Genomic DNA, 26271 nt, shown 5'->3' with positions numbered 1-26271 from the left:
ATTCCCACAATAACCCTGTGAGGTAGGTTGGGCTGAGAGGCAGCGACTGGTCCCCAGGGGTCACAGGTCTAGAGCTCCATGGCCAGGTAGAGATTTGAACCCTGGTCTCCCAGGTCCTTGGCCATCCTGGCTTCAGTGGACTCTGCCTTAATAGGATTAAAAGCCATATACAGTGGTAAGGTAAAGGTAAAGGTACCCCTGCCTGTACGGGCCAGTCGTGTCCGACTCTGGGGTTGCGTGCTCATCTCGCTTAAGAGGCCGGGAGCCAGCGCTGTCCGGAGACACTTCCGGGCCACGTGACGAAGCTGCTCTGGCGAGCCAGCACCAGCACAGCACACGGAAACGCCGTTCACCTTCCTGCTATAAAGCGGTACCTATTTATCTACTTGCACTTAGGGGTGCTTTCGAACTGCTAGGTGGGCAGGAGCTGGGACCAAACGACGGGAGCTCACCCCGCTGCGGGGATTCGAACCACCGACCATACGATTGGCAAGTCCTAGGCACTGAGGTTTTACCCACAGCGCCACCCGCGTCCCGCTATACAGTGGTACCTCAGGTTAAGTACTTAATTCGTTCCAGAGGTCCGTTCTTAACCTGAAACTGTTCTTAACCTGAAGCACCACTTTAGCTAATACGGCCTCCCGCTGCTGCCTCACGATTTCTGTTCTCATCCTGAAGCAAAGTTCTTAACCCGAGGTAATATTTCTGGGTTAGCGGAGTCTGTAACCTGAAGCATATGTAACCTGAAGCGTATGTAACCCAAGGTACCACTGTATATCATAACCCCCTTAATGTTATTTTCTCTAATATATGCACATTACTTGGCCGGAGAACTGTGTTGCAAAATTCAGAAAAGTGTGAATTTCGAAAGACGGTTGTGTTTCGGTTTGCATATTGCTTAGGAAAGTGCAGATGAGGTAGGTCTGCCTCTAAATGCAAATGGAATCAGATTTGTCCCCAGCAACGCAGTGCAAAAAATGGAGAGCAAAAGCAAAGGCCCAGAACAGGCCCTTTTTCATCAGAGCACTGGAACCAGATAACCTTCCTCCTCCTCCTCACTCAGTCTCTCCCCCCCCCCCACATGCCAGGCCTTCTTGCCATGGCAAGACCCCCATCACCCTCTCATCCCTACCCCACCCCACCTCTCAGTTCATCCTTCCTGATCCAGTTGCTCCAAGCAGCTCAGCTTCGAATCCTCTGCTGTGCCACTGCTAGTGTTTGATGTTTTCACTAGACATTTTGACGTGTCGTTTCACAACTGAGGATACCAACATCTGTCACTGCCGGAAAAAAAGCAGAAACAAGTTTTGACATTTTCAATATTTCAGTACAAAAAGTGTTTTCCTTTCCTTTCATTGCTTTTTTGGGGTATTTTTTTGGGGGTGGGAATCAAAATGTAAATACAATGTCATTTTGAAAAGCTGCAAAGTGGGAGAGAGGGGAGATTTGAACAGTTTTCAGCTTGGCAATTGCATCAATAACAGAACCAAGTTGCAGGGGGGCACCATGGGCAGGAGAGACAGGTATCTGTCCATATTGCAACAATTCCACACGACTCACATTCATTTTTCTGCACCCCAGTTTAATGTGCTAATTCTGGCCTTTAAAGCCGTAAGAACATGGGTAGGCAAACTAAGGCCCGGGGGCCGGATCCAGCCCAATCGCCTTCTTAATCCAGCCCACGGACGGTCCAGGAATCAGTGTGCTTTTACATGAGTAGAATGTGCCCTTTTATTTAAAAGGCATCTCTGGGTTATTTGTGGGGCATAGGAATTCATTCCTATCCCCCCCCCCCAAATATAGTCTGGCCCACCACAAGGTCTGAGGGACGGTGGACTGGTCCCCTGCTGAAAAAGTTTGCTGACCCCTGCATAAGAACCTAAGAAGAGCCCTGCTGGATCAGGCCAAAGGGGGCCCATCCAGTCCAACATCCCATTCTCATGGCAGCCAACCAGATGCCTGGGGGAAACCTGCAAGCAAGAGCCACACATCCCTTTTCCCAGTTTCCAGCAACTGGCATTAAGAAGCATCCCTGCCTCCAACTGTGGAGGCAGAGCAGAGTCAGTGTGGCAAGTTGCTGTTGACAGCCCTCTCTATGAATTTGTCCAGTCCTCTTTTGAAGCCATCTAAGTGGGTGGCCTTTCCTGCTCCCAGTGAGAGCGAGTTCCATGGTTCAACTATGGTCTGCATGAATAAGGACTTCCTTTTATGTGTCCTGGGACATGGGTGGCGCTGTGGTCTACACCACTGAGCCTAGGGCTTGCAGATCAGAAGGTTGGCGGTTCGAATCCCCGCGACGGGGTGAGCTCCTGTTGCTCGGTCCCTGCTCCTGCCAACTTAGCAGTTCGAAAGCACGAAGTGCAAGTAGATAAATAGGTACTGCTCTCGCAGGAAGGTAAACGGCGTTTTCGTGAGCTGCTCTGGTTCGCCAGAAGCGGCTTAGGCATGCTGGCCACATGACCCAGAAGCTGTCTGCAGACAAACACCGGCTCCCTTGGCCTATAGAGCGAGATACGCGTGCAACCCCAGAGTCATCTGCGACTGGACCTAATGGTCAGGGGTCCCTTTACCTTTATGTGTCCTGAACCCTGCAACATTCAGCTTCATTGGATGCCCATGAGGTCTGGTGCAGGGGTCCCCAAACTAAGGCCTGCGGACTGGATAACGCCCGAGGGACTCATTTATCCAGCCCGCGGTGCCCCCGCCCGCTGCCGCCACCTGCTCTCACTGGTGCTGTGCCGCACGGCTGCCCACTTCCAGGTCAGAGGAGCATCAGAAATAGCTTGTGCGCATGTGCAAGCATTGTTTCCGGTGCAAATCTGGGTCGGAGGAGGCCCGTGCACATGCGCACAAGCTATTTCCGTTGCTCCTCTGACCCGGAAGTGTGCCAGAAATAGCGTGTCCACATGCATATGGGCACTTGCTCCCCCGCCCTCCGGTTCACCGCACGATCGGCGCTGGAGACACCGGCCCAAGACACAGTAAGTATGCTGACCCCTGGTCTAGTGTTGCAGAAGAGAGGAAGAGGAGCTTTTCCCCATTCGCTTTCTCCGTGCATAATTTCACACGCAACAATATAAGAAGAGCCCTGCTGGGTGACACCAACATTCTGCTCACACCATGAGCAATCCAGGTGCCTCTGGGAAGCCCAGGGTGGGAGCAGGGTGGCCACTCACTCTCATTCCTCACTAGAAGGTCTGTGAGGGTCTTGTCTGAAGTGCTGCCTGCACCCAAATGTACCTCCCTGAGTCTTGAGTTCTGCTTCAGGGGCCCTGAATTTTGGGTCACCAGTGAAAGGTGTTAGGCTGGTGAGTACCCATTGTTCAGGTCCTTTTCAGTGGTGACCTCTCACCTCTGATCCACCTGTCCTAGGGAAATATGTCTGGCCCTATCATTGCTGGTCTTCAGAGGACCTAAAAAGCTGTTTTTATACCCAACTCAGCAGTATATCTTCAAGCAGTGCACAAATGGAAATGGAGGCTTCAGCAGGAGACAATGTTGGCCACCAACTTGGTTGGCGTTAAAAGAGAATTGGACAAATTCATGGAGGAGGAGGAGGAGGAGGAGGAGGAAGAGGAGGAGAGGGCTATCAATGGCATGTGACGTCCATGCTCTGCAATGTTTCTGAAGACCATAGGAGGGAAGAGCGCTTTTGTGCTCAAATCCCGCTTGCAGGTTTCCCATTGAGGCAGAGGTTCTCAAACTTTTTTTCTCTGGGCCACACTTTCAGAATAACAATTTGCTCGTGCTACATTGAATTTTTTTATTGATAACATACATGGTGGAAAACAAAAAGAAACAACTCCTAGCTGTGCTTCATTTTGAGAAGATATTTATCCATATTAAGCAAATGATAACATTTATTTTGATACGATACAGTACTATACTACACTGAGGTGTTTAAATGTTTCTTTTGTTGTCCTTGAATCTTCCTGCCACACTTGCCATCTTCTCCTGACACATCAGTGTGGCAGGTCTCACATCCTTTGAGAGCCACTGCAAAGAGGCATCTGGCTGGCCCTGTGAGAGCACAAGGCTGGGCTAGATGGGCCTTGATCCAGCAGCCAAGCTCTTCTTATTCTCTTACACTCCTTAATGTTGATGTTAAAAATGAATTAAAAAATGCTGCTTATAAAATTAGTGGAGGGGGTTATAAACAACAACAACATGCTTATGTTGCATGTGTTAAACCTTTGCAAACCTCACTGGGAGGACAGTCTGCCCTGGAAGATGGGTTTGAACTATTTTAAATATGGAATTGTATCTACCAATGCCAGCTGAAAATGGCCAAAGGCTTTGTCTTAAGGTGAAAACCTTCAAGCAGATGGGCGGGGTATAAATAAATTGTTGCTGTTGTTGTTGTTGTTGTTGTTGTTGTTGTTGTTGTTCTTCTTCTTCTTCTTCTTCTTCTTCTTCTTCTTCTTCTTCTTCTTCTTCTTCTTCTTCTTCTTCTTCCTCCTCTTCCTCTTCCTCTTCCAGCCAGCCCAGTTGGGAGTTGTAATCCAAAACATCTGGAGGGCACCATGTTGTGTTAAATTGGTCTGGATTGACCTTAACCTGATCTGAAAAGGCCTTTCTTACACTTGCCTGTTGATAAGTGCCTGCTTCCTTCTGTTCCTCAGTTGTTTTGGCTCACCCATGAAAGGACTCGTCTTCTCTCCTTTCTGACCTGCCTCAAATATTTCTTAAAACAAACGAAAAGTTGACTTCACAGCTCCGTGCTAAACATTTTATACACTTAATCTGTAAGTCAGCCCCACATGCACCCGTCCCAACAGCTCGCCATGATCTGTGAAGTTCCACAGATCTTGTTTATAACACGTTCGTCTAAAATTATCTCCAGGCACACGGCATCCTCCTATAGAACAGATGCTCTGAAGTCTCTCCCCCCCCCCCCGTTCTGTTTTGATCTCAAATCGGCGTGTTTAAGCTGCTTGTGTGAACTATAAATTGAAATGGAGATGGAGGGAAAGGGAAGGGAAATGTTGTGATGTGCGCCATGTCGCTCTGTCGGCTTCCTTCAGATGTTGCTTCTTGATGCAGGGAGACTGGCGCCATCTGCACTCATTGCCCAGGGGTACATTATCATTGCCTGCGTTTGTTGAGAAAGGGTTTGGGGAGAGCAAGAAGGGGGTAGGCCCCTAGGGAGCTCTTCAGAGCTGCCGGTGGAAGACGGAGTAGATGGGTCTCGGAGCAAATTAGAGTCCCCAACACAATGCACACCCACCCACACATCATAGAACCACAGAATCGATGCAGGAATCACAGCTTAAGAATCCCTTACAGAGGACCAACCTCCAAGGAAGGGAAGTCCATCACCTTCTGTGGGAGTCTGTTCCACTACTGGACAGCTCTTACCGCCAGAAACTTCTTCCTAAGGTTTAGGGCCTTGCTTGCAATTTGAATCCATTGGTTCAGGTCCTGCTCTCTGGGGCAGAAGAAAACAAGCTTGCTCTATCTTCCGTGGAACAACCCTTCAGGTGTTAGAAGATGGCTGTTGTATCTTCTCCAGTTTTCTATTCTCCAGGCTAAACATGTTCAGCTCCCTCAACTGTTCCTCTTGAAGCTTAGTTTGCAATGGAGTGGTGAGGGTTCTTCATGTAGAGAACCACTTCCCTCCAGGAGGAAAAACAAACTATAAACTTTGCAGATGAATGGACTAAAACAGGGGTCAGAAAACTTTTTTGGGAGGGGGCCGGTTCACTGTCCCCCAGTCCTTTTTGCAGGCCGGACTGCACACGTGCGCATGTGTGTGTACACACACACGACGGAGGGGCTTCTCTCTCCCCCACCTCTCTCAGCCCTCCCCTCCCCCTGCCTACCTTCTCTGCCCCTCTGCCTGGGGTTGGGAGCCAGCGGTGGTGGCGGCGCCACTCCTTTCCGTGCCAGCTTTCCCCAGTGGGCAGCGTGGCTTCCTATTAAAGCCCAACCCCCTTCCTCCATAGGACAGGGAGAAGCCAGGAAGAGGGAGGGAGGAGGGAGAAGGGAGGCACCGGTGCCGCGGTGTGTGTGTGGTGGTGGTGGTGGTGGAATCACAGGGGGAAATGGTGCCCAATTTATTTATTTATTTTAATGGTGATTGTGCCAATCCAGGTGGCGACTCCAGAACTGTCCATGGGCTGGATCCAGAGGGCAATTGGACCTGATCCGGCCCACAGGCCTTAGTTTGCCGACCCCTGGACTAAAATGTGTTTCACCATATAAAATGCGAAGTCTGACAACACTGGAGATGTTGATGGTTAGTGAGTGTTCTTGAATCCCATTCCAGCTCAACTCACACTTGTGTCTTTCCTTTAGCTGAAGCCCCAGAGGCCTTGCTCAAAGTACAGCAGGAGTTTTTGACTCTTGCATCGTTTGGCGTTGGTGAAGAGACAATGACAATCCTTCTGTGAACCATTCAGTGGAACTGCCTTTCTGTTGCCTCCCAGCTCCCGCCCTCGCAGTGGGTGATGTTGAGTCCCTGAACTGGTGCTGCAAGGTGCAGGCAGACATCACGAAACAAGCCAACGATCCTGGAGGCCTCTGTGCTTCCGGCTTTCCCCAGAGTGGGACCATCCCTTGGGGGCAGGAGAACTGTGCCTCCTCCTTTCCGCTGGCTCTTGTTTAATTAGCACCTGGCTGAGGCTGCCACGGCGTGTCACGTGGTCCCTTTGCTGCCCCTCCCCCTCCCTCGCTTTATTATTTCCTACTTTGGTTTGATGTCGTTGGTATATAAAACGTTAAGAGCTCTACATTTCTTCTTTTAAAGGCCCTAAAGGGAGCCTTGCTTTTTTCGTGTTAAAGTCATTACGGCAAACACCTGTGCACTGTTGGGTTTAATTGGGCTACAGCTGCCGGGGAAGGGACGGGGGATTTGCCACATTGATCGAGCTGTCTGTCTCAGCTTCGCCAGCACACTCGCACCTCTTTGGCCACGGAGGATGAACTGGAGGGGAATCCACAACCTGCCACGTGTGGCGGAAGGGCACCTGCCACCAGAAAGCAGGACGAGTGAAGCCCTGACCGTCAGCTGCGCCAGGCAGACGCCAGCTGGCCAAGGAGGTCCAGGCTGCCATTGCGGGTGGCCGGACAGCCTAGGAGAGGGAGGTGCAAAGCTCAGGGAGGTTTTTAAGGGAGTGACTGAGGGGGCTATTGGGGGCAGAGACTTGGGCTGCGGTGCCAAGCAGGAGGGAGAGGAAGGCAGAGGCTTCTATGCCCAGGCAAAGCAAGAGAGTGAGCCTGGCTGACAGCGCAGATCATAAAGGGAGAAGGGCCCTTTTGCATTACACCAAGGGGAGCCCATCTTGCTCACCATTCTGTTCTCACAGCGGCAAGCCAGAAGCCTGTAGGAAGCCGCAAAGCGCAACCTGAGTGCAAGAGTATAAGAGCATAAGGCATAAGGATCAGGCCAATAGCCCGGCGTCCTGTTCTCACAGCCAAATGTCCTTCTGGGAAGCCTGCAAGCTGGACACGAGAACAGCAGCACTCTGCCCACCTGCGATTCCCAGCAAGGATAGCTCTGACAGCGGATGCAGAATATAGCCGTGCTGCCTAGTAGCCATTGATAGCCCTTGTCTTTCATGAATTTGCCCAATCCTCTTTTTTATTTTTTATTTTTATTTTTTCAATGATATTTATTAAATTTCATACAAAGACTTAACTTAACATAACAAAGAAAGAAAAGGCAATAATACAAAATAAGAAAAAAAGAAAATGAAGAAATTAAAGTATTACAAACCCCACATATACCACCACATACATAAATAAGACTTAATTAAGTGATTAAACTCTAACTTCATAAACATATTACTTGACTTCCTCTAATCTCTTCCAACTGAATTTCCTTGTAATTGAATTTAGCAGTTTCCAATATCATTATTCCATATAACAATATTCCAGTTATAATCAAATGTCCTAACTTTTCTTATCCTACTATTTCTTATTTATTTATTTAATCCTGATTTAATCCTAGGCCTAATTAGTTCTTTCAAGTAATTACAAATCTTTAATATTACAATATTTATTCAAATAGTCTTTAAATTTCTTCCAGTCTTCTTGATATTCCTCTTCTTTCTGGTCGTGGATTCTCCCGGTGAGATCAGCCAGCTCCATAAAGTCCATCATCTTCATCTGCCATTCTTCTACCGTTGCCAATCCTCTTTTTTTAAGCCAACAAAGTTGGTGACCATTGCTGCCTCCTGTGGGAGGGAGATCCACAGTTTAACGGTGTGTTACTTGTAACTATGCTCTGAATCCCATAGCTCTGAATCCCATGTTGTGTGACAAAGTTTATCCTGAATGCCACAACATTCGCCTTCACCGAACGACTCCAAGTTCTCTTTTCATGAGACAAGGAGAAAACCCACCATTTGCTTTCTCCACATCATGCAAAATTTCATACAACTCACTCATGTCTCCCCTTCTTCCCAAATTGAAAAGCTCCGTATATTTAAACTTTTCCTAGTAGTGGGAGGGGGAGGATTATTCCAATTCCTTCATCATTTTTGTGGTTCTTTTTGCAGCCAAAATAATAACAGCAGCAACAGATCAGCAGGTTATCAATCGTAATTAGTTACTTACTGCTTGGCCTCACCTTTGCCTGCCTTCATCCCCAGGTGCTCACGTTGCTGTTACCTATTGTTGACCTCTGCCGGTCTAGCCAGAATGGCCCCTGCACTCTGATGGCGCCTGGAGTTTAAATGCACCAAAAGAAACTGCACTGCACACTGAATCCCTTTGGGAGGAGAACTCTTCGCCCTGGGACAGAATCACACCAAGACTCTGAGTTCAGGAAAACAAGAAGGCAACGTTGACTGCAGGAAGTACATGCTCCACAGGTCAGATGCTAGTCAGGGGGGCTGAGGCAGTGGAACCCCCAGAGGCAGCACTCCTGTCGGGTGTCGGTTCCTGGTGAAGAAGTGGTGGTGGTAGCAGCTTCTGGAGACACCTCATGAAATCTTGCTGAAATCTCAGGAGATCTGGCTGGAACTCACTGTTGACATTGCCTTTCATGGGCACCACCAGGCAGCCCAGGTAAGGAAGGCTTCAGCAAGGGTAGGGCAGGGGGGCAATATTGGAAGGGTGGGGATGCGCTGCCCCTCCCTATGTGCCTTGGGAATCCACAACCTTGCCACCAAATCCGTTTACAATCTCTAAATGGGACCTCTAAGTTGAGAGCTCCAAACTGCCTCTCCCTCCCTTTTGAAATAAGATGAAACAAGTGAGACTTCAGCAAAACGTTGCAGGTCTACACTTTGTTTGTTTATTATTTCAGTTCTGCTTGAGGTTCCAGGGCGGAGAACATAGATATGTTAAAATGGGGCTTGCCAATGCGCTCCCCACAGAGGCCTTTCTTGGCACCAGCAGGGGTTTCCTGCAAAGCATGAAGAGCAAGAGGACATGACTGCAGATGCTCACGTATGTGAAGAGCCACCTGTGGTGCCCTCAGTGGCAAACCCTGGTTTTGCCAGGTGCATAAGGTGCAAAAAGGCTCACCAATAATCCATTTCTCTGCAGCATTTAGCGCTGCATTCTCTTTCGGGTCTCATTTGTTTCATTTCCCAATATGATCACATCCTATGTGCATTTAACTTGCACAGTTTCAACCTGCACACTTGCAGGTGGTCTGGCTGAAGTTGCACAAGTCCAAGCACAGAGCAGAAAGTTCTTTTTAAAAGACCTTGGAGTTACCCAGTGTGGAAAGGCCTTTAAAGATATCTGTCTTCCTTACAGGGCAAGACCCACTCACTGTATGGGCTCTGGGGTGATCTTGTGGGGCCACCTGAGATCTTGCATGAACATTCCCAGCTTTCCAGCACCAGAGCAGACCTTGTCCCCTAAGCAAGGCAGAGATCTCAAAAGCTCTTTTATCCTGAGTCTGCTTGGGTTATCCAGTGCAAAAAGAGCTTTTAAGCTCCCCTCCTTCAGGCCTATTCAGTACAGAGGCTCTGGGGATAAAGGGATTCTTCCTCTGTCCCCCTCACCCTCTAGCCACAGGGTGACTCCAGGGGTTTTGGCACACACCAGTGGTTCCCAATTACCTAATTACTGAGGACCCCTTATTTTTCAAACACCAAGCCATGGACCCCCCCCCCCACCTTTGCAAAATGTTGATAACTCTATGGTAGTTATCTCTGCAAAGCAATTTCATGAACAAAATGTGAGGTAGCCCCTAATGAACAAAGGATTTCAGGTATACTAAAAAACAGACTAGGGCTGAGCAATATCTGGTTTTCAACATCATGATATATCAGCAGCTGAACACCATGATATTCTGATATATATATTTATTCTGTGAACCACCCTGTGACCCCCGGGTATAGGGCAGTATAATAATAATAATAATAATAATAATAATAATAATAATAATAATAATACCACGATGTCTCAAACTGGAGATCAGGCGTGGGGATGAGGGAAGGAACAGCCAGGGGATTGGATGGGAAGCAGGAGGAAGTGAGGGGGAGGGGAGGGGGAGGGGAGGGGGAGGGGGGCATCAGCAGAGCAGCCCACAAAGATGCACATCCACTGTGGCTGCTGCTGCTGCTGCTTTCCTGCTGACTGAGAAAAGCTGCTCTGCTTCCTTGCCAGGGGAAGGCAGGGCTACAGGGCCTTGAAGGGAGGACAGTCAGCTGCCCGGTCCCCCTCAGCGTGAGGGGAAGGCAGCGCCTCACAATGGGCTGCCCTGGTCTCCCTCAGCGTGAGGGAAGGCAGCTCAGATCAGTAGCATTATTGGTTGAGACCATCATGTCACGCTGCCTTGAAATCAGCCTGCTCTCCCTCGAGGGAGGAGTGAGATATTGCTGCATATTGCTGGGTTAAAATTGTTATCGCAGTGTGATTTCAAACCGATTTTGCCCAAAATGATGATGATGATGATGATAATGATAATAATAATAATAATAATAATATTTATACCCCACCCATCTTGTTGGGTTTCCCCAGCCACTCTGGGTTTCTTTCAACAGAACATTAAAAACAGAAACATTAAAAACATTAAAAACTTCCCTAAACAGGACTGCCTTCAGATGTCTTCTAAAAGTCAGATAGTTGTTTATTTCCTTGACATCTGATGAGAGGGTGTTCCACAGGGCGGGTGCCACTACCGAGAAGGCCATCTGCCTGGTTCCCTGTAACCTTACTGTAACCTCTCGCAGTAAGGGAGCTGCCAGAGGGGCCTCAGAGCTGGACCACAGTATCTGGGCGGTGGAGACACTTCTTCAGGTATACTGGGCCAAGGTCATTTAGGGCTTTAAAGGTCAGAACCAACACTTTGAATTGTGCTTGGGAATGTACTGGGACCTGATCTAGGTCCTTCAGGACCGCTGTTATGTGGTCTCGGCAGCCACTCCCAGTCACCAGTCTAGCTGCCGCATTCTGGATTAGTTGTAGTTTCCAGGTCACCTTCAAAGGTAGCCCCACACAGAGCGCACTGCAGTAGTCCAAGCGGGAGATAACCAGAGCATGCACCACTCTGGTGAGACAGTGGGCAGGCAGATAGGGTCTCAGCCTGTGTACCAGATGGAGCTGGTAGACAGCTGCCCCGGACACAGAATTGACCTGCGCCTCCATGGACAGCTGTGAGTCCAAAATTATACCCAGGTTGTGCAGCTGGTTCTTCAGGGTCACAGTTACCCCATTCAGGACCAGGGAGCCCTCCACACCCGCCTGCCCCCTATCCCCCCAAAACTGAACTCCTGTCTTGTCAGAATTCAACCTCAATCTGTTAACCACCATACGTGCTCCAGCCGCTTCCAGCCACAGACACAGGACATTCACCACCTTCACTGGTTCTGATTTAAAAGAGAGGTAGAGCTGGGTATCATCTGCATACTGATGAACACCCAGCCCCAACCTCCTGATGATCTCTCCCAGAGGCTTCATGTAGAACATGGGGGACAAGCATGGGGGAGAAGACGGAACCCTGAGGTACCCACAAGTGAGAGCCCAGGGGTCTCATCCCCCCCCACACCTTCTGGACACGGCCCAGGAGGAAGGAGTGGAACCACTGCATAACACTGCCCCCAGCTCTCTAGCCGGTACAGAAGGATGTTGTGGTCGATGGTATCAAAGGCCACTGAGAGATCCAGCAGAACTAGGAAACAGCTCTCACCTTTGTCCCCAGCCTGCCGGAGATCATTGACCAGTGCGACCAAGGCAGTTTCAGTCCCATGATAAGGCCAGAATCCCAATTGGAAGGGATCCAAATGGTCCCAGCATGCTTGGAGTTGTTCAGCAACCACCTGCTCAATCACCTTGCCCAAGAATGGAAGAATTGAGACTGGGCGATAGTTGGCCATATTGGCTGTTTGGAAACCATCTGGATCTCTCTGGAAGCCATTTGGATCCATTAAGTGGCAGGAGCGGACCATCTGAATCGGCTCCACCTCCCTGAAGAGGGGAAGGGTCATGGAGAAGTCCAGATGCACCAGGAAGTGATCTGACCATGTCACTTCTTTTGTTTCACTTTTACTTAGTGTCAGATCACCAACATCCATAGAGGTGAACTCCAGGTCTAAGGCATGTCCACAATTATGAGTTGGGCCAAACTTATTCAGGGACAGTCCCATGAAGACCATGCTTTCCATGAAGTCCTGAGCAGCCCCTTGTAAGGTCATGTTGGCATGAATGTTAACATCCCCTAGGACAACCAAACTAGGTGTCTCCAGGAGAACATCTGCCACGACCTGAAGCAGCTCAGGTAGGGAATTCTTGGTGCAGTGGTGAGGTTGGTACACCAAAAGGAATCTTGTACTGCCCCTATTGCCCAACTTTTAGAACATGCACTCAGAAAACTGGGTCTTCTCAACAAGACGCCTGGTGCAAACTAATGACTTCCTAAAAATCAGTGCAAAACTCCTCCCCACCCACATGACCTGGGTTGCTGTGTGTAAGAGAAACCTGGTGGACAAGCAGCGGCAAGGACAGGCCCATCTGCTTCATCCAACCAAGTCTCTGTTACACAGGCCAGGTCAAGTCCTCCATCAACATATTGAAAAACCACACAACACTAAAACAGACCATAAAATTTGTGTAATTACCATGCAAAAATGACCAAAAAAAGTAGTTGGGGGAAGGCAAAGGATGGGGCCGCGGACCCCCAGGGGTCCCTGGACCCCTAACTTGGAACCACTGGTGTACATGACTTTTGTGTATACCTGGAACCCTTGGAACAGAACCATCACATAAGAAGCAACCATCCTGTGTTTTAAAAAGGAGGGAGAGATGCTTGCTCAGCTGTCATGTGTCTGATTTAGGGGTTGTAAAGGGGTATTTTGCAGGAGAGATAATAGAATCATAGAATGCAAGTGCATACTGTGGAAATCAGGTTTCCACAGTTAAAGTGGGTTGAAGGTGCTGCTATACCTTTACTTGGTGTAGTTATAGGGGAGCCTCTGGCCCTCCAGATTTTGCCAAATGACAACTCCCATCAGGGCCAGCAAATATGGTGATGCTTTTTCAGCAACATCTGGAGGGTCAGAGGTCTCCCACACCTTTCCCAGTGCAACACACCCATTTTAAAATAAGCAATGTGAGAGTTGTTGTTGTTGTTGTTACTACTACTATTATTATTATTTCAACAACACCATAAGGATAAATTATGAAATATCCCACCCTAATCCAGAAGCTTGTGCTTAAACAATACATGCAAAATAACAACCAATTAATATGTTATTATCCTGGATTACTATTTGTATAGAAGGTGATAGGGAAGTTTTTAATGTGTGACATTTTGATGTATTTTTAATCCTTGTTGGAAGCCGCCCAGAGTGGCTGGGGGAACCCAGCCAGATGGGCAGGGTACAAATAATAAATCATTACTGTTGTTGTTGTTGTTGTTGTTAACAATTTAAAGTTAAACGAAAAGTTGTATAATGTGAGGGGAGTCCTGTATGTATTTGTGTATGTATTTCAAATTATTCCTTTTAATTGTTGTTAAATTATTTCATGGTTCTTTTTACAGTTAGGAAAGTGACAGAGAAATGCGTTGAATGTGGGTGATGAATGATTAATAGGAAGACGTGTCAACATCCCACAGGCAAACCAGGATGAAAGCTCACCATCGTATAACTTCCCCACAAACAAATCAAAGCAAATGCTCAACAAAGACCAGCTATAGTCTAACCTCCGTGTGAGCTTTGTGTGAGCAAATCAGGTTGAGTGCCTAGTAAATAGGTTGTCTGTGGAGCAGCCCTCGTTTGCTTAAACAGAAACCCTTTAAAATCTGGGCAGCGTTTTTAATGCCAGGCTTAAATTATGCAGCGACTGCAGCGCAAGACGTTAAATATGCAGATGAGCAGATTCCTTTTGCCTCTTTTATCTTGTGGCTTCGGCACTGTCTAAAAACAGATTGCAGCAGTCATCCTCATTCAGAGGAATAAAAACAAATCAGGGGAAAGGGAGGGGAGGCTGAATTGCCAAACTGAACAAGTTTGGTTCTCAAATTCTGTCTCTCGTTTGTGAGGCAGCACCATGAATTCTAGGACTTTCGGAAACAATGAAATCATCTGTTTCCCCATCTGGGCTTGGGGTGACCCACTGAGTTCTGCTGCCTCGCTGCTGCTGCTGCTGAAGCTTCACTTTCGGAGGTCGCACAGCTATGGGTTTGGGTTCTGGCAAGATCTTGCAAGAGCCCTGTGCGATCTCACTGGAAGCAGACGTTTCTCCTCCGGTGGCTGTGGGGAGGGGCATCTGCAGAGACACGGATTCTGTAACCCGAGGCAGCTGCCTCAGTCTGCCTCATGATCTGGGTCAGCTGAGAGAAGAGACAGGACACTGAACCCAAGACTTGTGCAGCAACAACTGAATGTAGGTCTCACCAAATCATAGAATCATGGAAGTGTAGAGTTGGAAGGGACCCCGAGGGTCATCTAGTCCAACCCCCTGCAATGCAGGAACCAAAGCTAAATAATCCCTGGCAGATGGCCGCCCAACCTCTGTTTAAAAACATCCCATGAAAGAGAACCCACCACCTTCTAAGGCAGTGATAGCCAAACTTGGCCCTCCAGATGTTTTGGGACTACAACTCCCATCATCCCTAGCTAACAGGACCAGTGGTCAGGGATGATGGGAATTGTAGTCCCAAAACAGCTGGAGGGCCACGTTTGGCCATCACTGTTCTAAGGGAATCCGTTTCTCTGTAGAACAGCGCTTATCCTCAGAAAGTTATCCTTTCTTGTACTTGGAATCCATTGGTTTGGGTCGCAAGAACAGGAGAGAACAAGCAGGAGAGAACACACTTGCTCCATGTTCCACAACTGGCAGCCCTTGAGATATGAATTATGGTGCTGGAGGAGACTCTTGAGAGTCCCCTGGACTGCAAGAAGATCAAACCAATCCAATCTGAAGGAAATCAGCCCTGAGTGCTCACTGGAAGGACAGATCTTGTAGCTGAGGCTCCAGTACTTTGGCCACCTCATGAGAAGAGAAGACCCCCTGGAAAAGACCCTGATGTGGGGAAAGATGGAGGGCACAAGGAGAAGGGGATGACAGAGGACGGGTTGGCTGGACAGTGTTCTCGAAGCTACCAGCATGAGTCTGACCAAACTGCGGGAGGCAGTGGAAGACAGAAGTGCCTGGCGTGCTCTGGTCCATGGGGTCAAGAAGAGTCGGACACGACTAAACGACTCAACAACAACAATCCTATCCTTTCTCAGTCTTCTGAATGTGTGGCCAACTTAAAGCTTGCTCTTACGGGGCAGATTTAGGTGGTGACCTGATCTGCAATCAGCACGTGATGAGACCATGTCTAGCGCAGGGGCTGGAACCCTGGGACCCTCCAGATGTTGTAGAGCTCTATCTCCCCAGTCAGCTGGGCGAAGGGTCAGGGATGACCCACAGCCATCCTTCGTAGGCCCTTCTCAGACGGAGGTACCAGCAATGGAGGCAGCAGATGCCCAGAGCACGTGCTCTGCCGCTGAGCTCAGGTCTTTATGTGGGGGCAGTGTCAGTGCCTGAGGAATGGTTTTTGGAGGGGGCCTTCCTTTCTCCCTTCCCTTCTCTCTTTCATTTGTTTTATTCTCATTTTTTGCACACCTTTAAACAGAGGATCACAGCATCGTAACATCCAGTTGGGGAGGGAAAGGTTTTGTTGCGGCTGTGAGCCTGACATCTAGTGGCAAATGGCTGCATTGCCTGCACTCAGAAAATGCCCTCCACATACTTTCCAACGTTTCTCCGATGAGAATAGGGACACCCCATATTCAATAATGATGATTTTACTATTTATGCCCCACACATCTTACTGGGTTGTCCCAGCCACGCTGGGCAGCTTCCAACATATAAAAAACCCAGAATAAAACATTAAAAAAAACTTCCCCGTACAAGATTGCTTTCAGATGTCTTGGGGGTCGGATAACTCCATACCCTCCAACATTTCTCCAAGGGAAATGGGGGCATCCTAGGGGAAAGTGGGACATTCTGGGATCAAATCAGAAACTGGGATGGCTTCTCTAAATCAGGGGCACCCCTGGAAAAAAGGGACGATCGAAGGGTCTGAGTTCATTGGCTGTACAGTCATACCTCATGTTACGTTCTTTCAGGTTGTGTCCCGCGGTGACCCAGAAGTACTGGAAAGGGTTACTTCCGGGTTTCGCCACTTGCGCATGCGCAGAAGTGCCAAATCGCGCCGCGCACCTGCGCAGATACGGCACTTCACGTTGCGGGCTTTTCATGTTGCAAACGGACCTCCGGAAAGGATCCCGTTCGCAACCAGAGGTACCACTGTATACACACCACAGGCTTAAAATTGGTAGTGACAGGAATACATTTATGCAGCAAATGTACACATGTGTAAAAAAAGGCCCACTGAGGTGACCCCAATTCTCTTGCTTGCTCCTCAAACAGAAACCCTCTTGTGGAAGGCCATCTGCCTGCGTTTCCCTGAAGCACCATGGGGAGCTGCCTTGCAGAGAGTCAGGCCACAGGTCTGCCTAATAGCTGTCTCAGTGCTTCCTATACTACCTTGACTTTCAGCAGTCTCCCTGGGGTTTCGGATTATTTCCTAGCCTTAACTGGAGGTGCCTCTGGGGGTTTATTACTAAATTTTTAAAAAGTATTTGTTGAGGTGAGTCATTAAAAATCAACAGCAGTGATGATATCTGAGGGATTGGTTGAATCATCTGATTGGAAACTTTACCCAGTTCACAAAATATTTCTATCCCAAATTTGAAGGTTCCGCTACATTTATCACATATGATAAAAGGTTCCTTTTTCACCACTACTTACTAGTGTTCACTTTCTAAACATAGCTACAGGCCACACCATTGTGTATTTATTACACATTTTTTTATTTATTTTTCACTTTCTAAACATAGCTACAGGCCACACCATTGTGTATTTATTATACATTTATTTATTTATTTTTCACTTTTTAAACATAACTACAGGCCACACCATTGTGTATTTATTATACATTTATTTATTTATTTTTAAAAGTGTCATTACAAAAAATTAAGTGGTTTACAGCAATAAAAACATAAAACCATACAATGAAAACAACTGAAAAGTTAAAAGTAGTCATCAGCTATAAAACGTTGCGGAAGGATGTGTTTATAATTGCCTGCATAAGCTTGGTGGAATTTTTTCCAGCTGGCATTGACTCAGAAGGCTGACTCTCTAGTGGCAGAGTGTTCCACAGGACTAGCCCAATGACACTAAAGGCTGCTTTATTCTTGTTATCAAATGAGCCTCACCAACTCGAGGAGCAGACAGTGACACTCCTGCACATGATCTCAGTGGTGGAGCTGGAATATAAGAGTTTGGGCAGCCCAGTCCCAGCGGTTCCATGGACCTCAATTGCATAGGGCTTTGTGAATAAGTACAAGAACTTTGGACCTGGCTCAGTAGTTAAGTGGGCAGGCAGTGTGGATGCTTGTGTTTCCGAGCACAAGTCAAAGTGTTGGTGCTGACCTTTAAAGCCCTGACCGGCCTCAGTCCAGTATACCTGAAGGAGCGTCTCCACTTCCATCGTTCTGCCCGGACACTGAGGTCCAGCGCCAAGGGCCTTCTGGCAGTTCCCTCCCTGCGAGAAGCCAAGTTACAGGGAACCAGGCAGAGGGCCTTCTCGGTGGTGGCACCCGCCCTGTGGAACGCCCTCCCACCAGATGTCAAAGAGAACAACAACTACCAAACATTTAGAAGACATCTGAAGGCAGCCCTGTTTAGGGAAGCTTTTCATGTTTAACAGGTTATTGTATTTTAGTGTTCTGTTGGAAGCCGCCCAGACTGGCTAGGGAAACCCAGCCAGATGGGCGGGGTACAAATAATAAATTATTATTATTATTATTATTATTATTATTATTATTATTATTACCTGTGCCCATATCTCTAGCTGCATCTGTAATTATGGCCCTGGCTTCCCAAATGGCAGGATGGTAGACTCCCCTTCCTTGGAGGTTGTAAAGCGGGGCCACCTGTCAGCATTATTGCTTTGCAGGGGGTTGGACTAGATGATCCTTGAGGTTCCTTCCAACTCCTCAATTCCATGATTCTCTGGTTCTTTTTTCCAGTGTCCTCCTCCTAACCCCATGCAGCTTGTGTCCTTGCTAGCTTTCCCCTCCTCTCCACATTCAAGGTCTTCGGTTCCTCAGGCTGCCCTCCTCCTGCCCCCACCCCCTGCCCCTCCAGCTGTGAAAAGGGTGAGCCCAGGGCACAGAGCGCTGGAGGTCCCCTCTTCACACTTTCCCAACGTCTCTGGCTAACATTTCCATTCATCTTGCATCTTCTGGTCAGCAATAGAGGTCTGCAAGGTTTTGGGTGGGGGAGCAGAACTGGAGGGAGTGGGGAACCTTTCTTCTTGGGGAAGACAATGGCAAGACCTCCCAACAACTGCAGCTGCGTTGGGAGCTGTGTGAATGCAACGGGGGGGGGGGTGTCGCTTTTGGCGAAAGTGGCCGAGGGGAATATCTGGCTCTCTTGGGAAGCGGGGCTGCAATTCAACTGTCACTCTGCCTCCGCCAAGAAGGGGTTTGAAAAGGCTCTCTCAGAGCAGCAAACACTTTCTAGGCCTGCTCTCCCTCCCCCGTCCGCCCCCAATCTCTCTGGGTGAATGCAAGGGCTGCCCCATTGTCTCTCCCCTCCTGTGTGTGGCCCTTTGGCAAGGGAACAATGAGCTGGTCAAAGGGCCCCGGTCGAACAGACCTTGGCTGGGGAGAATGCTTTGCGCTGGCTAAGCACCGGGCGGCAGAGACTTCGGTGGGAGCAAGCTGGCTTTCTCTGCCCGGCCTGGTGCCTCTCCACTCAGCTTGCCAAGCGGGACACACCCTCTCGCCCCCTCCCCAGGCCCCCAGGCCTCCCCAGCAGGAAATTCCCTTTGTCCCTGGAGCTGCAGTTAGCAAAAACCTGCCTGCTTGCCTTTGGAGAGGGCTCACCCTGGTCACACCAACAGCAGGGCCACGGAGGGAGCCATTACAGTGACCCTGGCGGTGGGTTGGTCGGCAGCTGGCAGCCCCCAGCAAAGCGAACCCATCGACCCCTTGCTTGACTTTGTTTTGCTCCTGTTCTTGCATTTCGGTTCATTTCCAGGCCCAATTCATGGTACTCCTGTTAAGTGTTTTCCACATTATTAGTTGCCGCTGCTGCTGCTGCTGTTTTAACTGCTGTGCTACTAAAACTGCTACCAACTTCTTTCGCGTTTCATATTTCTCCTCCCGTACATATCAAAATCTTCTGGGCCTTCAGAATGACCCAGATTGTGCCCAGGCGACCACATCCGTCAAGGCTGCTGAGGAATTGAATTAAGGTTGCTCTCTCCCTGCAGGTCCAAAGAGGCTTCGTCCGTCCGCTGCTCATGAAGAAAATCTCTTTGGAAGTTTCTGCCCTGCTTGCCTCCACTTATTGAAACTAAATTTCAAGAAGTTAATCGGGCAGAGAATGCGGGGGACGAAGACATTAGAGATCAAATTAGTGCAGTTGAATCTCCATTTTCTTTTTGACCTAGAAGACCATTAGGGATGGTCAGAATTAATTAGCTCTCCTTTTAGTGGAACTCTGGAGGGAGGGGGGCAGGCGATTTGCACATAGGGACTTGTCAGAGGAGGATGCAATGTGACTATCTAGACATGTGGTGGGTGGGAGGGAGACCCAATCCAAAGGGGAAAGAGGGATTCCAAGACACGTTTCTGGATCTGGAAAGGGGGGAGGGGAGGAAGATGTCCTTTTAACTCTCCTATCCGTTACTCAGCAGAGGAGTGACATTTTTTGGTACACAAAGGCCCTTGGAGGGTTTTCTTTTTTCAAAAAAACTCTTAAAACTTGCACAAGCAAACCAAGAGGCGGGGGTGCAGGACAGATGCAGGTTGCGACAGCAGCCTGGACATCAGCTATTTCAGAAAGACAATTTGCCCCGGACATCTTCCAGGAAGGACTTTGTGGTTAAGGAGAGTGAAGATTTCTGCTGACTCCCAACTGCTATCCTTCCAAAGTCTATTTTTGTTCAATTGCTGATGTGGTGGAAAAATTCCAGAAAAACTTATTTTTTTAAAAAAAATGGTTCTTACATTTAGTGATATGAAAGGGACATCTCCAGCAGGCTTTTGAGGGAGCTTATTTTCAGTTGATAGCCGAAGAATTGATGCTTTTGAATTCTGGTGCTGGAGGAGACTCTTGAGAGTCCCATGGACTGCAAGAAGCTCAAACCTCTCCATTCTGAAGGAAATCAGCCCTGAGTGCTCCCTGGAAGGACAGATCCTGAAGCTGAGGCTCCAAGACTTTGGCCACCTCATGAGAAGAGAAGACTCCCTGGAAAAGACCCTGATGTTGGGAAAGATGGAGGGCACTAGGAGAAGGGGATGAGAGAGGACCAGATGGTTGGATAGTGTTCTTGAAGCTACCAGCATGAGTTTGACCAAATTGCGGGAGGCAGTGGAAGACAGAAGTGCCTAGCGTGCTCTGGTCCAGGGGGTCACGAAGAGTTGGACACGACTAAACGACTAAACAACAACAATTTTTCAGCTTTTCTTCTGGGAACTTCATTTCCACAGAGGCATGTGGCAATGGTAGCTGAATAAGTCCTTCTCTTTTACAAAAGATGAGCCCTGCTGGGTCAGGCAGAGACCAGTCAAATAGCGCATGGTTCAAGTATTGCATTTGGAGGGTAGCCTCCTTCTGCATCTATCATAACACGTGGGGCCTGCAGTAAAATGTTGCAGCCTGAACAGCTCTTGCTCAGGGTTCCAACCAGCCAACTATATCCGCCCTAGTCTTGCACCCTCCCTTCTCTAAGAGCCAGTAAGCATTCCACGCCCACTGAGCATGCTCAGTCCTCACTAGGCTGTCATTCCTCACCCTGCTAAAATAATAATAATTAAGGCTGCCATACGTCCAGATTCTCCCAGACATTACCGGGATTTGAAAGGTGGACTTGACGGTGGGAATTTTTGAAAGGTGGTGCTTTTTCCTGGATCTTAGGCAAGACAATAAAAAAATTGTGGTTTTGGTGGTTTTGAATAATATTTTTTTTTGTCGTGTCCTGGTTTTTACTTTTTGAAATATGGCAACCCTATATAATAATATATTTGCTTGTAGTTTTACAAACCTTGAGGTCCTTCTCTAGCCTGCTGACGTTTTCCTATGAAATGTGAATTTTCACCAGCATTTTCTCCTAAAAGATCTTCTAGCCTGAATAGCTCAGTTGGTTAGAGCATGGTGCTGATGGCGGCAAGGTTGAAAGTTACATCTCCGTATTGGACAGCTGCATATTCCTGGTCAGGCTACATGATCTTCAGGGTCCCTTCCAGCTCTACAACTCTATGATTCTATTGCACATACATTTATGCTAATATAAACATTTCTGGAAAGCAATGTTCCCTAATATAATTCACTTTGGGTATGTAATTCCCATATGTATGTGTACTTTCCTGCACATTATTTAGTTGGAGAACTGCATTGCAACATTCAGAAAAGTGCAAATTTCGAAGAACAGCTGTGTTTTGGTTTATATATTGATTAGAGTTGTGTGAATTAGATGGGCTCACCTTTAAATGTGGACTGAATCCAGTTTCTCCCCCATCCACAATAAAGATTAGCACCTAGAGAATTGAGCTTGTTGTTAGCATCCACCGGGGGTATTAATAAAAAATTTATTATTATTATTATTATTATTATTATTATTATTATTATCCAGCTAAGACCCACTGAAGCTCAAGGACCTAAATCAGTCATAGCCATTAACTTCAATGGGAGTCTTCTGAGCTGGACTAACACAGTTTAAAACCCAAGATGTTTTCATTTCTAGCAAATCATTGACTTTTGCAGGTAGATTTTTGCAGGGTCCTGATTCGGATGGAGGTTCCCCAGTTCCCCATCCATGCTAAGCAGTTTCAATGAGAGCCATTCCACACCTCTAGCTGTGCTTGCACCAATCTCTGGATGTTTCCAGGGCAGACACAGCAATGGCACCACTGCACATGCCACATAATTCCCCTGATGTAGGTTTGACAACTCCGTCTCTTGGTGTGGCAGCACCTGCCCTCTGGAACTCCCTGCCTATTGGCATCATGTTTTCATTTAAGTGTATGTTTTAATGTGGATTTTAGTTTACTGATAATTTTATCTTTTGATTGTTTTAGCATTGTTTTTACTGTTCTTACTGATCATTTTATTCTCTTTGTAAACCTCTTTGAAGCTTTTGAGGCTTTTTTTTTTTTACAATGCAGTGTAAAATTTTTGTGACATAAATAAATGAAAAAAAAAATATGCTGGTGTAACCCTCACCTTTGGCCAAATTTAGAGAAGACCCTTCTGTATCAACGCTGATCACGTCATCTCAACACACGAAGACACTGCTAACTATCATTATGGGAATTGTGAACACCATTTTCGCTTTCTGTTGGATGAATAAAAATCTATTGCTGGGTCTCCTTCCTATCTTTCTCCTCTTTAAAGAAGGCCTTATATCCTGGTCATTGCATTGTTTAGCCAACTGACTGTCCGTTCAGGGCACAGCCTGCCACAAATGATCCATGCGGACATCTCCAGCGGCTGGACAACTTTATATGGGCACATTTTTGAAATTAATTTGATTGGACCAATCTCTCTGATCCTTTGCTGAAGGCTAAATAAACATAATTAAAATATTCTTAGTTTCCAATCTGCTTTGTTCAGTTCATTAAATGGAAGTGCAGCTTCCAGGTCTCCTGCACTCAGTTAAGTGTAGGGAGGAAGGCGGAGAGAAGGAGAAATGGGGGGTATATTTAGAGAAACGTGCGATGCTTTGTCACTAATTACACCTGGGGGGGAAATCTCATTAGATATTCATTTGCTTCCCAGAGTTTAAAACAAATCTAATGAGCTGCATTAGCTGCACTAACAATGAAATGATCCTGTCTTGTCCACTCATATTTCGAAACAGAGGGGGAGAAGAGCAGTCTGAAATGGGGGTGCCACCGTCTTGAAGAAGGTTGGTCGGCCAGCTTTGGCCTGCAATGCTACCAAGGAACACAGTGGGAAGGGCTTTAATTTTCTGCTTCGTTCTGGGGCGGATGGGAAATACATCCTGATGTTCTGGGTTCTGCAGTGGAGGAGAAGAACGAGAACTTGTCCAGCTCTTAGCCTACTTATTCGCCCTGTCTCCCCATCCAGGGGTGGGAATTGTCCTCTTGGACACTGCTGCTTTGTTTCACTTCCCTGGGCCACCACACAGCTCCTTTGCTCCTTCTGTCTTCTGTCCACTTGGTCCAGTTTCAACTCCCTCTCACTGGGCTAGTTTGTACATAATGCTGAGCCACTGTAGTTTGTTTGACCACCCGTCTGGCTTCAGACCAACCATGGTTTGTTTTCCAGCAACAAACCACAATGTGAAGCCATGGCCTGTTGTTCACTTCTGAATGATGGCATACTTTGATAACTATGGTCTGGTGCTATGCCCGTACAAGGTTTGTTTGTGCTCCCCACCTCAGAGGCTCACCAAACCACAGAGGCACAAAGCAACTTGAAAAGAAGCCACGCTGTGGAGGGACAAGACATGAAGGTTCTAGTCAGGTGGGAGTCAGCTGTCCATGTGGAAGATGGCTGAAATTTGACACTTGGGGGAGGGAAAAGTGGTTCTGAATGAGTTGCACCCCTGCGTAGGCCTGTGAATAAGACAAAGCTCCCTCATACCACATGCAGTACCTCGTTCTTCTTCAGTTTACCCGCAGTGAAACTTTTCCACCTGATCTGCTTTATTCCAGTCACTGCTAACAGTTTGCTCATCTGCGAGACAACTTCTGGAACAAGTCATAGTTAATACAAACCACAGGTTAGTGTTATGTGCGAATGCAGCCATTTGGTACCTTTGGCCTGGAGCGGCTGAGCCTTGCATATATATATTGCCAAGTCCTTGGTTCTTCATTTCTAACAGCTGTGCCCCTTTAGGAGTCTGGCTCATCATTCCCTCCCCAGTACTGATGCTCCTCCCAGCCACCTGACTGGCCTTTTGGTTAGCAATGCCGGTCAAGGCTGACCTCTCCACTCCTCCTGTCACTATTTCCTCCATCAGATTCCCCTTGGCTGTGCCATGAAACCCCTGTCTTGACTTTCATGTTACCTGGACCTTAATCTTTCCCAGTGAAAAACTTGCAGCTCCTTCAGCATGATATGGAAGTGCAGATGTGCAAAGGAGGTGACATAAAACACCGCCCACTGTGATATGTTTTAACTAAGGCTGCTCTAAATGTGAGGCTACTTTAAATATGTTGGCTGGCTCTTTGCAATAATCCAAAAAACAGCAATGGCGAGGATCCCATGTCACAAGGCCAGCTTAACGCTCCTACCTTTGTTTCGGATGCAAGAGCTGTCGCCGCCGCCGCCACCGTGGCTGGGTGAGTGATTTCCCCACCAGCACCTCGGGGGCAAACAGGAAGGAAGGAGACTGTGAGGCTGAAGTTCACACAGCCACTCCAGAGACTCTCGAGAGCGAACAGGCAGGTGTAAAATGGCAAACTCCAGACAGTTTTACTGCTCTTTCTCGGCAGAGGCCATGAATCCAGCCACAGGATAATGTTGTGGGAACGATTGCACGCAGGCAGAATATATGGGACTCCTTGATAATTGTGGGGCAGCTTTTAAGTAGAAGCACAGAGCAGGAGTTGGTGGTATTCGGGGTTCTGACAGCCAGGAGAGAGACGGCCAGAGACCAGAGTTTGCAATTTCATTTCCACACCGAACCTGAGAACAGAAATGCTGATGAGGCGGATGGGAGTTTCGGCAGGGAGAACCCTTTTCACAGAAGTGGTTCAGCTTGAAACCAAAGTTGCTAAGTAGAAAGGTGGGGAACGAGGCCTTTTTCCTCAAAGGGCAGTGCAGAAAATTCTGCTTGCAGCCGGGCAGAGCGGGAAGAGACAAAGCAGAAGGCCTGGCCCCTCCCTCCTCCCCTCCGTCTCTCTTATTAAAAGGTTAAAGGAACTGCAGCTCCAAATTAGAAAGGCAACTTCACAAAGCTGGCACGTTTCACCGGAGATTCCTCAAAGGTGGAAGGCGGCCAACCTCCTGCCATTATTTGAGGAGCGACCCAGCCTTGTAGCGGGGTCTTGCTGGCAAGTTCACTTTGCCTTCAGGTGAAGGGAAGTCTTAGAAAATGTTTTAATAGATTAAAGGTGGCGTGTGGAGAAAAGCACAGCTTGACCAAAGGTAGCCAGAGTGCTTTCCGGAAAGGAACTTTTCTGCTTCACTAACTTTTGGAAATGTCTTCTCCCTCCCCCGCTCCCTCAATCTTCTTCTTCAGAACATGCATTCCTTGTCGGCGTAGACAAGAGGCAAAGTGGCAGCCACAGAGGGGCTTGGAACTTCAAGAGGGTCCTTGACAGCATCCCACGTCGCAGGTTACTGTCTAAAAGTGGGGAGCCGGTGAGAGGAAGAGAATTGCTGTGCAGCCTGAAGATTGGTTAGCGGGCAGGAGCAAGCGGGAAAGGGAGGCGCACCAAGAGGCCTTTCAAGATGAAAGGCAGCTCAATCAAGGAGCAAGGGCTGGGAGAGGCTGCAGCGGCAGGACCGGCCTTCCTCCTTGGTCTGAAGAGGAGGGCAGAGATGGTGGTGATGGGCGGAGTGACTCCTTCCAAGGCAACCAGGCTCAGTGGGTGTGTGTTCTGGGCAGAGCTGCCAGGGGGAGATGCTTCAGAGGTTCCTGCCACGGGCACCAAAGTGACCTGGGCTGAAAGCCTCTGCCGGCTGCATTTCTTGCCAGGGATATAGCCCAGCTCATGCCCCTTTTGCTTCTCTTTCAACCGGAAATGTTATGGCAGTGGGCACAATGAAAATGCGTTTTGAAATGCAGTTTATTATTGTTGTTGTGATTGTCATTGTTGTTATTACCGT

General features: G+C 48.0%; 1 long non-coding RNA gene across 1 annotated transcript in view; it reads left to right on the top strand.

The window, feature by feature from the left end:
* The window catches only part of LOC308468672, a 30464-nt gene extending 4436 nt beyond the window's left edge, over positions 1-26028 (top strand). Inside the window, exons 2-4 of the long non-coding RNA XR_013981802.1 lie at positions 8595-9012; positions 24150-24217; positions 25682-26028. This is a non-coding gene — a long non-coding RNA (uncharacterized lncRNA). The remainder of the gene's footprint in view (positions 1-8594; positions 9013-24149; positions 24218-25681) is intronic.
* The last annotated feature ends 243 nt before the right edge of the window (positions 26029-26271 follow it).

The sequence above is a fragment of the Podarcis pityusensis genome (assembly GCF_964106645.2).
Source record: "Podarcis pityusensis genome assembly, chromosome: Z".
In the NCBI taxonomy this organism is placed as follows: Eukaryota; Metazoa; Chordata; class Lepidosauria; order Squamata; family Lacertidae; genus Podarcis; species Podarcis pityusensis.
Note: the sequence above shows the minus strand (reverse complement) of the source record. Positions and strands in the feature narration are given on the sequence as shown.